The sequence below is a fragment of the Gallinula chloropus genome (assembly GCF_964237585.1).
Source record: "Gallinula chloropus genome assembly, contig: HAP1_SCAFFOLD_60, whole genome shotgun sequence".
Lineage (NCBI taxonomy): Eukaryota > Metazoa > Chordata > Aves > Gruiformes > Rallidae > Gallinula > Gallinula chloropus.
In genome coordinates this window covers 264079-280099 of record NW_028168317.1, presented here as the reverse complement: position 1 = coordinate 280099, position 16021 = coordinate 264079, and positions in this window count along the sequence as shown.

Below are 16021 nucleotides of genomic sequence, written 5' to 3'. Positions count from 1 at the left end.
TTGGGCTGAATTTGTGAAAATTGGGAGCAGAGTTGGACTCTTTGGGTGAAAAATGAGTATAAAAATTGAAAAAATGGTCCAAAAAGGTAATTTTTGGTGAGAACAGCCCATTTTTGGGGTAGAAAATCACAGAAATGGTAAGAGAATGTGAAGTGTTGGGCTGAATTTGTGAAAATTGGGAGCAGAGTTGGACTATTTGGGTGAAAAATGAGTATAAAAATTGAAAAAATGGTCCAAAATGGTAATTTTTGGTGAGAACAGCCCATTTTTGGGGTAGAAAATCACAGAAATGGTAAGAGAATGTGAAGTGTTGGGCTGAATTTGTCAAAATTGGGTGAAGAGTTGGACTATTTGGGTGAAAAATGAGTATAAATTTGAAAAAATGGTCCAAAATGGTAATTTTTGGTGAGAACAGACCATTTTTGGGGTAGAAAATCACAGAAATGGTAAGAGAATGTGAAGTGTTGGGCTGAATTTGTCAAAATTGAGAGCAGAGTTGGACTATTTGGGTGAAAAATGAGTATAAAACTTGAAAAAATGGTCCAAAATGGTAATTTTTGGTGAGAACAGACCATTTTTGGGGTAGAAAATCACAGAAATGGTAAGAGAATGTGAAGTGTTGGGCTGAATTTGTCAAAATTGGGAGCAGAGTTGGACTATTTGGGTGAAAAATGAGTATAAAACTTGAAAAAATGGTCCAAAATGGTAATTTTTGGTGAGAACAGCCCATTTTTGGGGTAGAAAATCACAGAAATGGTAAGAGAATGTGAAGTGTTGGGCTGAATTTGTCAAAATTGGGTGAAGAGTTGGACTATTTGGGTGAAAAATGAGTATAAAAATTGAAAAAATGGTCCAAAATGGTAATTTTTGGTGAGAACAGCCCATTTTTGGGGTAGAAAATCACAGAAATGGTAAGAGAATGTGAAGTGTTGGGCTGAATTTGTCAAAATTGGGAGCAGAGTTGGACTATTTGGGTGAAAAATGAGTATAAAACTTGAAAAAATGGTCCAAAATGGTAATTTTTGGTGAGAACAGACCATTTTTGGGGTAGAAAATCACAGAAATGGTAAGAGAATGTGAAGTGTTGGGCTGAATTTGTCAAAATTGGGTGAAGAGTTGGACTATTTGGGTGAAAAATGAGTATAAAACTTGAAAAAATGGTCCAAAATGGTAATTTTTGGTGAGAACAGACCATTTTTGGGGTAGAAAATCACAGAAATGGTAAGGGAATGTGAAGTGTTGGGCTGAATTTGTCAAAATTGGGTGAAGAGTTGGACTATTTGGGTGAAAAATGAGTATAAAAATTGAAAAAATGGTCCAAAATGGTAATTTTTGGTGAGAACAGACCATTTTTGGGGTAGAAAATCACAGAAATGGTAAGAGAATGTGAAGTGTTGGGCTGAATTTGTCAAAATTGGGAGCAGAGTTGGACTATTTGGGTGAAAAATGAGTATAAAACTTGAAAAAATGGTCCAAAATGGTAATTTTTGGTGAGAACAGCCCATTTTTGGGGTAGAAAATCACAGAAATGGTAAGAGAATGTGAAGTGTTGGGCTGAATTTGTCAAAATTGGGTGAAGAGTTGGACTATTTGGGTGAAAAATGAGTATAAATTTGAAAAAATGGTCCAAAATGGTAATTTTTGGTGAGAACAGACCATTTTTGGGGTAGAAAATCACAGAAATGGTAAGAGAATGTGAAGTGTTGGGCTGAATTTGTCAAAATTGAGAGCAGAGTTGGACTATTTGGGTGAAAAATGAGTATAAAAATTGAAAAAATGGTCCAAAATGGTAATTTTTGGTGAGAACAGACCTTTTTTGGGGTAGAAAATCACAGAAATGGTAAGAGAATGTGAAGTGTTGGGCTGAATTTGTCAAAATTGGGTGAAGAGTTGGACTATTTGGGTGAAAAATGAGTATAAAACTTGAAAAAATGGTCCAAAATGGTAATTTTTGGTGAGAACAGCCCATTTTTGGGGTAGAAAATCACAGAAATGGTAAGAGAATGTGAAGTGTTGGGCTGAATTTGTCAAAATTGGGTGAAGAGTTGGACTATTTGGGTGAAAAATGAGTATGAAAATTGAAAAAATGGTCCAAAATGGTAATTTTTGGTGAGAACAGACCATTTTTGGGGTAGAAAATCACAGAAATGGTAAGAGAATGTGAAGTGTTGGGCTGAATTTGTCAAAATTGGGAGCAGAGTTGGACTATTTGGGTGAAAAATGAGTATAAAAATTGAAAAAATGGTCCAAAATGGTAATTTTTGGTGAGAACAGACCATTTTTGGGGTAGAAAATCACAGAAATGGTAAGAGAATGTGAAGTGTTGGGCTGAATTTGTCAAAATTGGGAGCAGAGTTGGACTATTTGGGTGAAAAATGAGTATAAAAATTGAAAAAATGGTCCAAAATGGTAATTTTTGGTGAGAACAGCCCATTTTTGGGGTAGAAAATCACAGAAATGGTAAGAGAATGTGAAGTGTTGGGCTGAATTTGTCAAAATTGGGTGAAGAGTTGGACTATTTGGGTGAAAAATGAGTATAAAAATTGAAAAAATGGTCCAAAATGGTAATTTTTGGTGAGAACAGACCATTTTTGGGGTAGAAAATCACAGAAATGGTAAGAGAATGTGAAGTGTTGGGCTGAATTTGTGAAAATTGGGAGCAGAGTTGGACTATTTGGGTGAAAAATGAGTATAAAAATTGAAAAAATGGTCCAAAAAGGTAATTTTTGGTGAGAACAGACCATTTTTGGGGTAGAAAATCACAGAAATGGTAAGAGAATGTGAAGTGTTGGGCTGAATTTGTCAAAATTGGGAGCAGAGTTGGACTATTTGGGTGAAAAATGAGTATAAAAATTGAAAAAATGGTCCAAAATGGTAATTTTTGGTGAGAACAGACCATTTTTGGGGTAGAAAATCACAGAAATGGTAAGAGAATGTGAAGTGTTGGGCTGAATTTGTCAAAATTGGGAGCAGAGTTGGAATATTTGGGTGAAAAATGAGTATAAAAATTGAAAAAATGGTCCAAAATGGTAATTTTTGGTGAGAACAGCCCATTTTTGGGGTAGAAAATCACAGAAAAGGTAAGAGAATGTGAAGCGTTGGGCTGAATTTGTCAAAATTGGGTGAAGAGTTGGACTATTTGGGTGAAAAATGAGTATAAAAATTGAAAAAATGGTCCAAAATGGTAATTTTTGGTGAGAACAGCCCATTTTTGGGGTAGAAAATCACAGAAATGGTAAGAGAATGTGAAGTGTTGGGCTGAATTTGTCAAAATTGGGAGCAGAGTTGGACTATTTGGGTGAAAAATGAGTATAAAAATTGAAAAAATGGTCCAAAATGGTAATTTTTGGTGAGAACAGCCCATTTTTGGGGTAGAAAATCACAGAAATGGTAAGAGAATGTGAAGTGTTGGGCTGAATTTGTCAAAATTGGGAGCAGAGTTGGACTATTTGGGTGAAAAATGAGTATAAAAATTGAAAAAATGGTCCAAAATGGTAATTTTTGGTGAGAACAGCCCATTTTTGGGGTAGAAAATCACAGAAATGGTAAGAGAATGTGAAGTGTTGGGCTGAATTTGTCAAAATTGGGTGAAGAGTTGGACTATTTGGGTGAAAAAGGAGTATAAAACTTGAAAAAATGGTCCAAAATGGTAATTTTTGGTGAGAACAGCCCATTTTTGGGGTAGAAAATCACAGAAATGGTAAGAGAATGTGAAGTGTTGGGCTGAATTTGTCAAAATTGGGTGAAGAGTTGGACTATTTGGGTGAAAAATGAGTATAAAAATTGAAAAAATGGTCCAAAATGGTAATTTTTGGTGAGAACAGACCATTTTTGGGGTAGAAAATCACAGAAATGGTAAGAGAATGTGAAGTGTTGGGCTGAATTTGTCAAAATTGGGTGAAGAGTTGGACTATTTGGGTGAAAAATGAGTATAAAAATTGAAAAAATGGTCCAAAATGGTAATTTGTGGTGAGAACAGACCATTTTTGGGGTAGAAAATCACAGAAATGGTAAGAGAATGTGAAGTGTTGGGCTGAATTTGTGAAAATTGGGAGCAGAGTTGGACTATTTGGGTGAAAAATGAGTATAAAAATTGAAAAAATGGTCCAAAATGGTAATTTTTGGTGAGAACAGCCCATTTTTGGGGTAGAAAATCACAGAAATGGTAAGAGAATGTGAAGTGTTGGGCTGAATTTGTCAAAATTGGGTGAAGAGTTGGAATATTTGGGTGAAAAATGAGTATAAAAATTGATAAAATGGTCCAAAATGGTAATTTTTGGTGAGAACAGCCCATTTTTGTGGTAGAAAATCACAGAAATGGTAAGAGCATGTGAAGTGTTGGGCTGAATTTGTCAAAATTGGGTGAAGAGTTGGACTATTTGGGTGAAAAAGGAGTATAAAAATTGAAAAAATGGTCCAAAATGGTAATTTTTGGTGAGAACAGACCATTTTTGGGGTAGAAAATCACAGAAAAGGTAGGAGAATGTGAAGCGTTGGGGTGAATTTGTCAAAATTGGGAGCAGAGTTGGACTATTTGGGTGAAAAATGAGTATAAAACTTGCAAAAATGGTCCAAAATGGTAATTTTTGGTGAGAACAGACCATTTTTGGGGTAGAAAATCACAGAAATGGTAAGAGAATGTGAAGTGTTGGGCTGAATTTGTCAAAATTGGGAGCAGAGTTGGAATATTTGGGTGAAAAATGAGTATGAAAATTGAAAAAATGGTCCAAAATGGTAATTTTTGGTGAGAACAGCCCATTTTTGGGGTAGAAAATCACAGAAATGGTAAGAGAATGTGAAGTGTTGGGCTGAATTTGTCAAAATTGGGTGAAGAGTTGGACTATTTGGGTGAAAAATGAGTATAAAACTTGAAAAAATGGTCCAAAATGGTAATTTTTGGTGAGAACAGACCATTTTTGGGGTAGAAAATCACAGAAATGGTAAGAGAATGTGAAGTGTTGGACTGAATTTGTCAAAATTGGGTGAAGAGTTGGACTATTTGGGTGAAAAATGAGTATAAAAATTGAAAAAATGGTCCAAAATGGTAATTTTTGGTGAGAACAGACCATTTTTGGGGTAGAAAATCACAGAAATGGTAAGGGAATGTGAAGTGTTGGGCTGAATTTGTCAAAATTGGGTGAAGAGTTGGACTATTTGGGTGAAAAATGAGTATAAAAATTGAAAAAATGGTCCAAAATGGTAATTTTTGGTGAGAACAGCCCATTTTTGGGGTAGAAAATCACAGAAATGGTAAGAGAATGTGAAGTGTTGGGCTGAATTTGTCAAAATTGGGAGCAGAGTTGGACTATTTGGGTGAAAAATGAGTATAAAAATTGATAAAATGGTCCAAAAAGGTAATTTTTGGTGAGAACAGACCATTTTTGGGGTAGAAAATCACAGAAATGGTAAGAGAATGTGAAGTGTTGGGCTGAATTTGTCAAAATTGGGTGAAGAGTTGGACTATTTGGGTGAAAAATGAGTATAAAACTTGAAAAAATGGTCCAAAATGGTAATTTTTGGTGAGAACAGCCCATTTTTGGGGTAGAAAATCACAGAAATGGTAAGGGAATGTGAAGTGTTGGGCTGAATTTGTCAAAATTGGGAGCAGAGTTGGACTATTTGGGTGAAAAATGAGTATAAAACTTGCAAAAATGGTCCAAAATGGTAATTTTTGGTGAGAACAGCCCATTTTTGGGGTAGAAAATCACAGAAATGGTAAGAGAATGTGAAGTGTTGGGCTGAATTTGTCAAAATTGGGAGCAGAGTTGGACTATTTGGGTGAAAAATGAGTATAAAACTTGAAAAAATGGTCCAAAATGGTAATTTTTGGTGAGAACAGACCATTTTTGGGGTAGAAAATCACAGAAATGGTAAGAGAATGTGAAGTGTTGGGCTGAATTTGTCAAAATTGGGAGCAGAGTTGGACTATTTGGGTGAAAAATGAGTATAAAAATTGAAAAAATGGTCCAAAATGGTAATTTTTGGTGAGAACAGACCATTTTTGGGGTAGAAAATCACAGAAATGGTAAGAGAATGTGAAGTGTTGGGCTGAATTTGTCAAAATTGGGAGCAGAGTTGGACTATTTGGGTGAAAAATGAGTATAAAAATTGAAAAAATGGTCCAAAATGGTAATTTTTGGTGAGAACAGACCATTTTTGGGGTAGAAAATCACAGAAATGGTAAGAGAATGTGAAGTGTTGGGCTGAATTTGTCAAAATTGGGAGCAGAGTTGGACTATTTGGGTGAAAAATGAGTATAAAACTTGAAAAAATGGTCCAAAATGGTAATTTTTGGTGAGAACAGACCATTTTTGGGGTAGAAAATCACAGAAATGGTAAGAGAATGTGAAGTGTTGGGCTGAATTTGTCAAAATTGGGTGAAGAGTTGGACTATTTGGGTGAAAAATGAGTATAAAACTTGAAAAAATGGTCCAAAATGGTAATTTTTGGTGAGAACAGACCATTTTTGGGGTAGAAAATCACAGAAATGGTAAGAGAATGTGAAGTGTTGGGCTGAATTTGTCAAAATTGGGAGCAGAGTTGGACTATTTGGGTGAAAAATGAGTATAAAAATTGAAAAAATGGTCCAAAATGGTAATTTTTGGTGAGAACAGCCCATTTTTGGGGTAGAAAATCACAGAAATGGTAAGAGAATGTGAAGTGTTGGGCTGAATTTGTCAAAATTGGGAGCAGAGTTGGACTATTTGGGTGAAAAATGAGTATAAAAATTGAAAAAATGGTCCAAAATGGTAATTTTTGGTGAGAACAGCCCATTTTTGGGGTAGAAAATCACAGAAATGGTAAGAGAATGTGAAGTGTTGGGCTGAATTTGTCAAAATTGGGAGCAGAGTTGGAATATTTGGGTGAAAAATGAGTATAAAAATTGAAAAAATGGTCCAAAATGGTAATTTTTGGTGAGAACAGCCCATTTTTGGGGTAGAAAATCACAGAAATGGTAAGAGAATGTGAAGTGTTGGGCTGAATTTGTCAAAATTGGGAGCAGAGTTGGACTATTTGGGTGAAAAATGAGTATAAAAATTGAAAAAATGGTCCAAAATGGTAATTTTTGGTGAGAACAGCCCATTTTTGGGGTAGAAAATCACAGAAAAGGTAAGAGAATGTGAAACGTTGGGCTGAATTTGTCAAAATTGGGTGAAGAGTTGGACTATTTGGGTGAAAAATGAGTATAAAAATTGAAAAAATGGTCCAAAATGGTAATTTTTGGTGAGAACAGACCATTTTTGGGGTAGAAAATCACAGAAATGGTAAGAGAATGTGAAGTGTTGGGCTGAATTTGTCAAAATTGGGTGAAGAGTTGGACTATTTGGGTGAAAAATGAGTATAAAAATTGAAAAAATGGTCCAAAATGGTAATTTTTGGTGAGAACAGACCATTTTTGGGGTAGAAAATCACAGAAATGGTAAGAGAATGTGAAGTGTTGGGCTGAATTTGTGAAAATTGGGAGCAGAGTTGGACTATTTGGGTGAAAAATGAGTATAAAAATTGAAAAAATGGTCCAAAAAGGTAATTTTTGGTGAGAACAGACCATTTTTGGGGTAGAAAATCACAGAAATGGTAAGAGAATGTGAAGTGTTGGGCTGAATTTGTCAAAATTGGGAGCAGAGTTGGACTATTTGGGTGAAAAATGAGTATAAAAATTGAAAAAATGGTCCAAAATGGTAATTTTTGGTGAGAACAGACCATTTTTGGGGTAGAAAATCACAGAAATGGTAAGAGAATGTGAAGTGTTGGGCTGAATTTGTCAAAATTGGGAGCAGAGTTGGAATATTTGGGTGAAAAATGAGTATAAAAATTGAAAAAATGGTCCAAAATGGTAATTTTTGGTGAGAACAGCCCATTTTTGGGGTAGAAAATCACAGAAAAGGTAAGAGAATGTGAAGCGTTGGGCTGAATTTGTCAAAATTGGGTGAAGAGTTGGACTATTTGGGTGAAAAATGAGTATAAAAATTGAAAAAATGGTCCAAAATGGTAATTTTTGGTGAGAACAGCCCATTTTTGGGGTAGAAAATCACAGAAATGGTAAGAGAATGTGAAGTGTTGGGCTGAATTTGTCAAAATTGGGAGCAGAGTTGGACTATTTGGGTGAAAAATGAGTATAAAAATTGAAAAAATGGTCCAAAATGGTAATTTTTGGTGAGAACAGCCCATTTTTGGGGTAGAAAATCACAGAAATGGTAAGAGAATGTGAAGTGTTGGGCTGAATTTGTCAAAATTGGGAGCAGAGTTGGACTATTTGGGTGAAAAATGAGTATAAAAATTGAAAAAATGGTCCAAAATGGTAATTTTTGGTGAGAACAGCCCATTTTTGGGGTAGAAAATCACAGAAATGGTAAGAGAATGTGAAGTGTTGGGCTGAATTTGTCAAAATTGGGTGAAGAGTTGGACTATTTGGGTGAAAAAGGAGTATAAAACTTGAAAAAATGGTCCAAAATGGTAATTTTTGGTGAGAACAGCCCATTTTTGGGGTAGAAAATCACAGAAATGGTAAGAGAATGTGAAGTGTTGGGCTGAATTTGTCAAAATTGGGTGAAGAGTTGGACTATTTGGGTGAAAAATGAGTATAAAAATTGAAAAAATGGTCCAAAATGGTAATTTTTGGTGAGAACAGACCATTTTTGGGGTAGAAAATCACAGAAATGGTAAGAGAATGTGAAGTGTTGGGCTGAATTTGTCAAAATTGGGTGAAGAGTTGGACTATTTGGGTGAAAAATGAGTATAAAAATTGAAAAAATGGTCCAAAATGGTAATTTGTGGTGAGAACAGACCATTTTTGGGGTAGAAAATCACAGAAATGGTAAGAGAATGTGAAGTGTTGGGCTGAATTTGTGAAAATTGGGAGCAGAGTTGGACTATTTGGGTGAAAAATGAGTATAAAAATTGAAAAAATGGTCCAAAATGGTAATTTTTGGTGAGAACAGCCCATTTTTGGGGTAGAAAATCACAGAAATGGTAAGAGAATGTGAAGTGTTGGGCTGAATTTGTCAAAATTGGGTGAAGAGTTGGAATATTTGGGTGAAAAATGAGTATAAAAATTGATAAAATGGTCCAAAATGGTAATTTTTGGTGAGAACAGCCCATTTTTGTGGTAGAAAATCACAGAAATGGTAAGAGCATGTGAAGTGTTGGGCTGAATTTGTCAAAATTGGGTGAAGAGTTGGACTATTTGGGTGAAAAAGGAGTATAAAAATTGAAAAAATGGTCCAAAATGGTAATTTTTGGTGAGAACAGACCATTTTTGGGGTAGAAAATCACAGAAAAGGTAGGAGAATGTGAAGCGTTGGGGTGAATTTGTCAAAATTGGGAGCAGAGTTGGACTATTTGGGTGAAAAATGAGTATAAAACTTGCAAAAATGGTCCAAAATGGTAATTTTTGGTGAGAACAGACCATTTTTGGGGTAGAAAATCACAGAAATGGTAAGAGAATGTGAAGTGTTGGGCTGAATTTGTCAAAATTGGGAGCAGAGTTGGAATATTTGGGTGAAAAATGAGTATGAAAATTGAAAAAATGGTCCAAAATGGTAATTTTTGGTGAGAACAGCCCATTTTTGGGGTAGAAAATCACAGAAATGGTAAGAGAATGTGAAGTGTTGGGCTGAATTTGTCAAAATTGGGTGAAGAGTTGGACTATTTGGGTGAAAAATGAGTATAAAACTTGAAAAAATGGTCCAAAATGGTAATTTTTGGTGAGAACAGACCATTTTTGGGGTAGAAAATCACAGAAATGGTAAGAGAATGTGAAGTGTTGGACTGAATTTGTCAAAATTGGGTGAAGAGTTGGACTATTTGGGTGAAAAATGAGTATAAAAATTGAAAAAATGGTCCAAAATGGTAATTTTTGGTGAGAACAGACCATTTTTGGGGTAGAAAATCACAGAAATGGTAAGGGAATGTGAAGTGTTGGGCTGAATTTGTCAAAATTGGGTGAAGAGTTGGACTATTTGGGTGAAAAATGAGTATAAAAATTGAAAAAATGGTCCAAAATGGTAATTTTTGGTGAGAACAGCCCATTTTTGGGGTAGAAAATCACAGAAATGGTAAGAGAATGTGAAGTGTTGGGCTGAATTTGTCAAAATTGGGAGCAGAGTTGGACTATTTGGGTGAAAAATGAGTATAAAAATTGATAAAATGGTCCAAAAAGGTAATTTTTGGTGAGAACAGACCATTTTTGGGGTAGAAAATCACAGAAATGGTAAGAGAATGTGAAGTGTTGGGCTGAATTTGTCAAAATTGGGTGAAGAGTTGGACTATTTGGGTGAAAAATGAGTATAAAACTTGAAAAAATGGTCCAAAATGGTAATTTTTGGTGAGAACAGCCCATTTTTGGGGTAGAAAATCACAGAAATGGTAAGGGAATGTGAAGTGTTGGGCTGAATTTGTCAAAATTGGGAGCAGAGTTGGACTATTTGGGTGAAAAATGAGTATAAAACTTGCAAAAATGGTCCAAAATGGTAATTTTTGGTGAGAACAGCCCATTTTTGGGGTAGAAAATCACAGAAATGGTAAGAGAATGTGAAGTGTTGGGCTGAATTTGTCAAAATTGGGAGCAGAGTTGGACTATTTGGGTGAAAAATGAGTATAAAACTTGAAAAAATGGTCCAAAATGGTAATTTTTGGTGAGAACAGACCATTTTTGGGGTAGAAAATCACAGAAATGGTAAGAGAATGTGAAGTGTTGGGCTGAATTTGTCAAAATTGGGAGCAGAGTTGGACTATTTGGGTGAAAAATGAGTATAAAAATTGAAAAAATGGTCCAAAATGGTAATTTTTGGTGAGAACAGACCATTTTTGGGGTAGAAAATCACAGAAATGGTAAGAGAATGTGAAGTGTTGGGCTGAATTTGTCAAAATTGGGAGCAGAGTTGGACTATTTGGGTGAAAAATGAGTATAAAAATTGAAAAAATGGTCCAAAATGGTAATTTTTGGTGAGAACAGACCATTTTTGGGGTAGAAAATCACAGAAATGGTAAGAGAATGTGAAGTGTTGGGCTGAATTTGTCAAAATTGGGAGCAGAGTTGGACTATTTGGGTGAAAAATGAGTATAAAACTTGAAAAAATGGTCCAAAATGGTAATTTTTGGTGAGAACAGACCATTTTTGGGGTAGAAAATCACAGAAATGGTAAGAGAATGTGAAGTGTTGGGCTGAATTTGTCAAAATTGGGTGAAGAGTTGGACTATTTGGGTGAAAAATGAGTATAAAACTTGAAAAAATGGTCCAAAATGGTAATTTTTGGTGAGAACAGACCATTTTTGGGGTAGAAAATCACAGAAATGGTAAGAGAATGTGAAGTGTTGGGCTGAATTTGTCAAAATTGGGAGCAGAGTTGGACTATTTGGGTGAAAAATGAGTATAAAAATTGAAAAAATGGTCCAAAATGGTAATTTTTGGTGAGAACAGCCCATTTTTGGGGTAGAAAATCACAGAAATGGTAAGAGAATGTGAAGTGTTGGGCTGAATTTGTCAAAATTGGGAGCAGAGTTGGACTATTTGGGTGAAAAATGAGTATAAAAATTGAAAAAATGGTCCAAAATGGTAATTTTTGGTGAGAACAGCCCATTTTTGGGGTAGAAAATCACAGAAATGGTAAGAGAATGTGAAGTGTTGGGCTGAATTTGTCAAAATTGGGAGCAGAGTTGGAATATTTGGGTGAAAAATGAGTATAAAAATTGAAAAAATGGTCCAAAATGGTAATTTTTGGTGAGAACAGCCCATTTTTGGGGTAGAAAATCACAGAAATGGTAAGAGAATGTGAAGTGTTGGGCTGAATTTGTCAAAATTGGGAGCAGAGTTGGACTATTTGGGTGAAAAATGAGTATAAAAATTGAAAAAATGGTCCAAAATGGTAATTTTTGGTGAGAACAGCCCATTTTTGGGGTAGAAAATCACAGAAAAGGTAAGAGAATGTGAAACGTTGGGCTGAATTTGTCAAAATTGGGTGAAGAGTTGGACTATTTGGGTGAAAAATGAGTATAAAAATTGAAAAAATGGTCCAAAATGGTAATTTTTGGTGAGAACAGACCATTTTTGGGGTAGAAAATCACAGAAATGGTAAGAGAATGTGAAGTGTTGGGCTGAATTTGTCAAAATTGGGAGCAGAGTTGGAATACTTGGGTGAAAAATGAGTATAAAAATTGAAAAAATGGTCCAAAATGGTAATTTTTGGTGAGAACAGCCCATTTTTGGGGTAGAAAATCACAGAAATGGTAAGAGAATGTGAAGTGTTGGGCTGAATTTGTCAAAATTGGGAGCAGAGTTGGACTATTTGGGTGAAAAATGAGTATAAAAATTGAAAAAATGGTCCAAAATGGTAATTTTTGGTGAGAACAGCCCATTTTTGGGGTAGAAAATCACAGAAATGGTAAGAGAATGTGAAGTGTTGGGCTGAATTTGTCAAAATTGGGTGAAGAGTTGGACTATTTGGGTGAAAAAGGAGTATAAAAATTGAAAAAATGGTCCAAAATGGTAATTTTTGGTGAGAACAGCCCATTTTTGGGGTAGAAAATCACAGAAATGGTAAGAGAATGTGAAGTGTTGGGCTGAATTTGTCAAAATTGGGTGAAGAGTTGGACTATTTGGGTGAAAAATGAGTATAAAAATTGAAAAAATGGTCCAAAATGGTAATTTTTGGTGAGAACAGACCATTTTTGGGGTAGAAAATCACAGAAATGGTAAGAGAATGTGAAGTGTTGGGCTGAATTTGTCAAAATTGGGTGAAGAGTTGGACTATTTGGGTGAAAAATGAGTATAAAAATTGAAAAAATGGTCCAAAATGGTAATTTGTGGTGAGAACAGACCATTTTTGGGGTAGAAAATCACAGAAATGGTAAGAGAATGTGAAGTGTTGGGCTGAATTTGTGAAAATTGGGAGCAGAGTTGGACTATTTGGGTGAAAAATGAGTATAAAAATTGAAAAAATGGTCCAAAATGGTAATTTTTGGTGAGAACAGACCATTTTTGGGGTAGAAAATCACAGAAATGGTAAGAGAATGTGAAGTGTTGGGCTGAATTTGTCAAAATTGGGTGAAGAGTTGGAATATTTGGGTGAAAAATGAGTATAAAAATTGAAAAAATGGTCCTAAATGGTAATTTTTGGTGAGAACAGCCCATTTTTGTGGTAGAAAATCACAGAAATGGTAAGAGCATGTGAAGTGTTGGGCTGAATTTGTCAAAATTGGGTGAAGAGTTGGACTATTTGGGTGAAAAAGGAGTATAAAAATTGAAAAAATGGTCCAAAATGGTAATTTTTGGTGAGAACAGACCATTTTTGGGGTAGAAAATCACAGAAAAGGTAGGAGAATGTGAAGCGTTGGGGTGAATTTGTCAAAATTGGGAGCAGAGTTGGACTATTTGGGTGAAAAATGAGTATAAAACTTGCAAAAATGGTCCAAAATGGTAATTTTTGGTGAGAACAGCCCATTTTTGGGGTAGAAAATCACAGAAATGGTAAGAGAATGTGAAGTGTTGGGCTGAATTTGTCAAAATTGGGAGCAGAGTTGGAATATTTGGGTGAAAAATGAGTATGAAAATTGAAAAAATGGTCCAAAATGGTAATTTTTGGTGAGAACAGCCCATTTTTGGGGTAGAAAATCACAGAAATGGTAAGAGAATGTGAAGTGTTGGGCTGAATTTGTCAAAATTGGGTGAAGAGTTGGACTATTTGGGTGAAAAATGAGTATAAAACTTGAAAAAATGGTCCAAAATGGTAATTTTTGGTGAGAACAGACCATTTTTGGGGTAGAAAATCACAGAAATGGTAAGAGAATGTGAAGTGTTGGGCTGAATTTGTCAAAATTGGGTGAAGAGTTGGACTATTTGGGTGAAAAATGAGTATAAAACTTGAAAAAATGGTCCAAAATGGTAATTTTTGGTGAGAACAGACCATTTTTGGGGTAGAAAATCACAGAAATGGTAAGGGAATGTGAAGTGTTGGGCTGAATTTGTCAAAATTGGGTGAAGAGTTGGACTATTTGGGTGAAAAATGAGTATAAAAATTGAAAAAATGGTCCAAAATGGTAATTTTTGGTGAGAACAGACCATTTTTGGGGTAGAAAATCACAGAAATGGTAAGAGAATGTGAAGTGTTGGGCTGAATTTGTCAAAATTGGGAGCAGAGTTGGACTATTTGGGTGAAAAATGAGTATAAAAATTGATAAAATGGTCCAAAAAGGTAATTTTTGGTGAGAACAGACCATCTTTGGGGTAGAAAATCACAGAAATGGTAAGAGAATGTGAAGTGTTGGGCTGAATTTGTCAAAATTGGGTGAAGAGTTGGACTATTTGGGTGAAAAATGAGTATAAAAATTGAAAAAATGGTCCAAAATGGTAATTTTTGGTGAGAACAGCCCATTTTTGGGGTAGAAAATCACAGAAATGGTAAGAGAATGTGAAGTGTTGGGCTGAATTTGTCAAAATTGGGAGCAGAGTTGGACTATTTGGGTGAAAAATGAGTATAAAAATTGAAAAAATGGTCCAAAATGGTAATTTTTGGTGAGAACAGCCCATTTTTGGGGTAGAAAATCACAGAAATGGTAAGAGAATGTGAAGTGTTGGGCTGAATTTGTCAAAATTGGGAGCAGAGTTGGACTATTTGGGTGAAAAATGAGTATAAAACTTGAAAAAATGGTCCAAAATGGTAATTTTTGGTGAGAACAGCCCATTTTTGGGGTAGAAAATCACAGAAATGGTAAGAGAATGTGAAGTGTTGGGCTGAATTTGTCAAAATTGGGAGCAGAGTTGGACTATTTGGGTGAAAAATGAGTATAAAAATTGAAAAAATGGTCCAAAATGGTAATTTTTGGTGAGAACAGCCCATTTTTGGGGTAGAAAATCACAGAAATGGTAAGAGAATGTGAAGTGTTGGGCTGAATTTGTCAAAATTGGGTGAAGAGTTGGACTATTTGGGTGAAAAATGAGTATAAAACTTGAAAAAATGGTCCAAAATGGTAATTTTTGGTGAGAACAGCCCATTTTTGGGGTAGAAAATCACAGAAATGGTAAGAGAATGTGAAGTGTTGGGCTGAATTTGTCAAAATTGGGAGCAGAGTTGGACTATTTGGGTGAAAAATGAGTATAAAACTTGAAAAAATGGTCCAAAATGGTAATTTTTGGTGAGAACAGACCATTTTTGGGGTAGAAAATCACAGAAATGGTAAGAGAATGTGAAGTGTTGGGCTGAATTTGTGAAAATTGGGAGCAGAGTTGGACTATTTGGGTGAAAAATGAGTATAAAAATTGAAAAAATGGTCCAAAATGGTAATTTTTGGTGAGAACAGACCATTTTTGGGGTAGAAAATCACAGAAATGGTAAGAGAATGTGAAGCGTTGGGCTGAATTTGTCAAAATTGGGTGAAGAGTTGGACTATTTGGGTGAAAAATGAGTATAAAAATTGAAAAAATGGTCCAAAATGGTAATTTTTGGTGAGAACAGCCCATTTTTGGGGTAGAAAATCACAGAAATGGTAAGAGAATGTGAAGTGTTGGGCTGAATTTGTCAAAATTGGGAGCAGAGTTGGACTATTTGGGTGAAAAATGAGTATAAAAATTGAAAAAATGGTCCAAAATGGTAATTTTTGGTGAGAACAGCCCATTTTTGGGGTAGAAAATCACAGAAATGGTAAGAGAATGTGAAGTGTTGGGCTGAATTTGTCAAAATTGGGTGAAGAGTTGGACTATTTGGGTGAAAAAGGAGTATAAAAATTGAAAAAATGGTCCAAAATGGTAATTTTTGGTGAGAACAGCCCATTTTTGGGGTAGAAAATCACAGAAATGGTAAGAGAATGTGAAGTGTTGGGCTGAATTTGTCAAAATTGAGAGCAGAGTTGGACTATTTGGGTGAAAAATGAGTATAAAAATTGAAAAAATGGTCCAAAATGGTAATTTTTGGTGAGAACAGACCTTTTTTGGGGTAGAAAATCACAGAAATGGTAAGAGAATGTGAAGTGTTGGGCTGAATTTGTCAAAATTGGGAGCAGAGTTGGACTATTTGGGTGAAAAATGAGT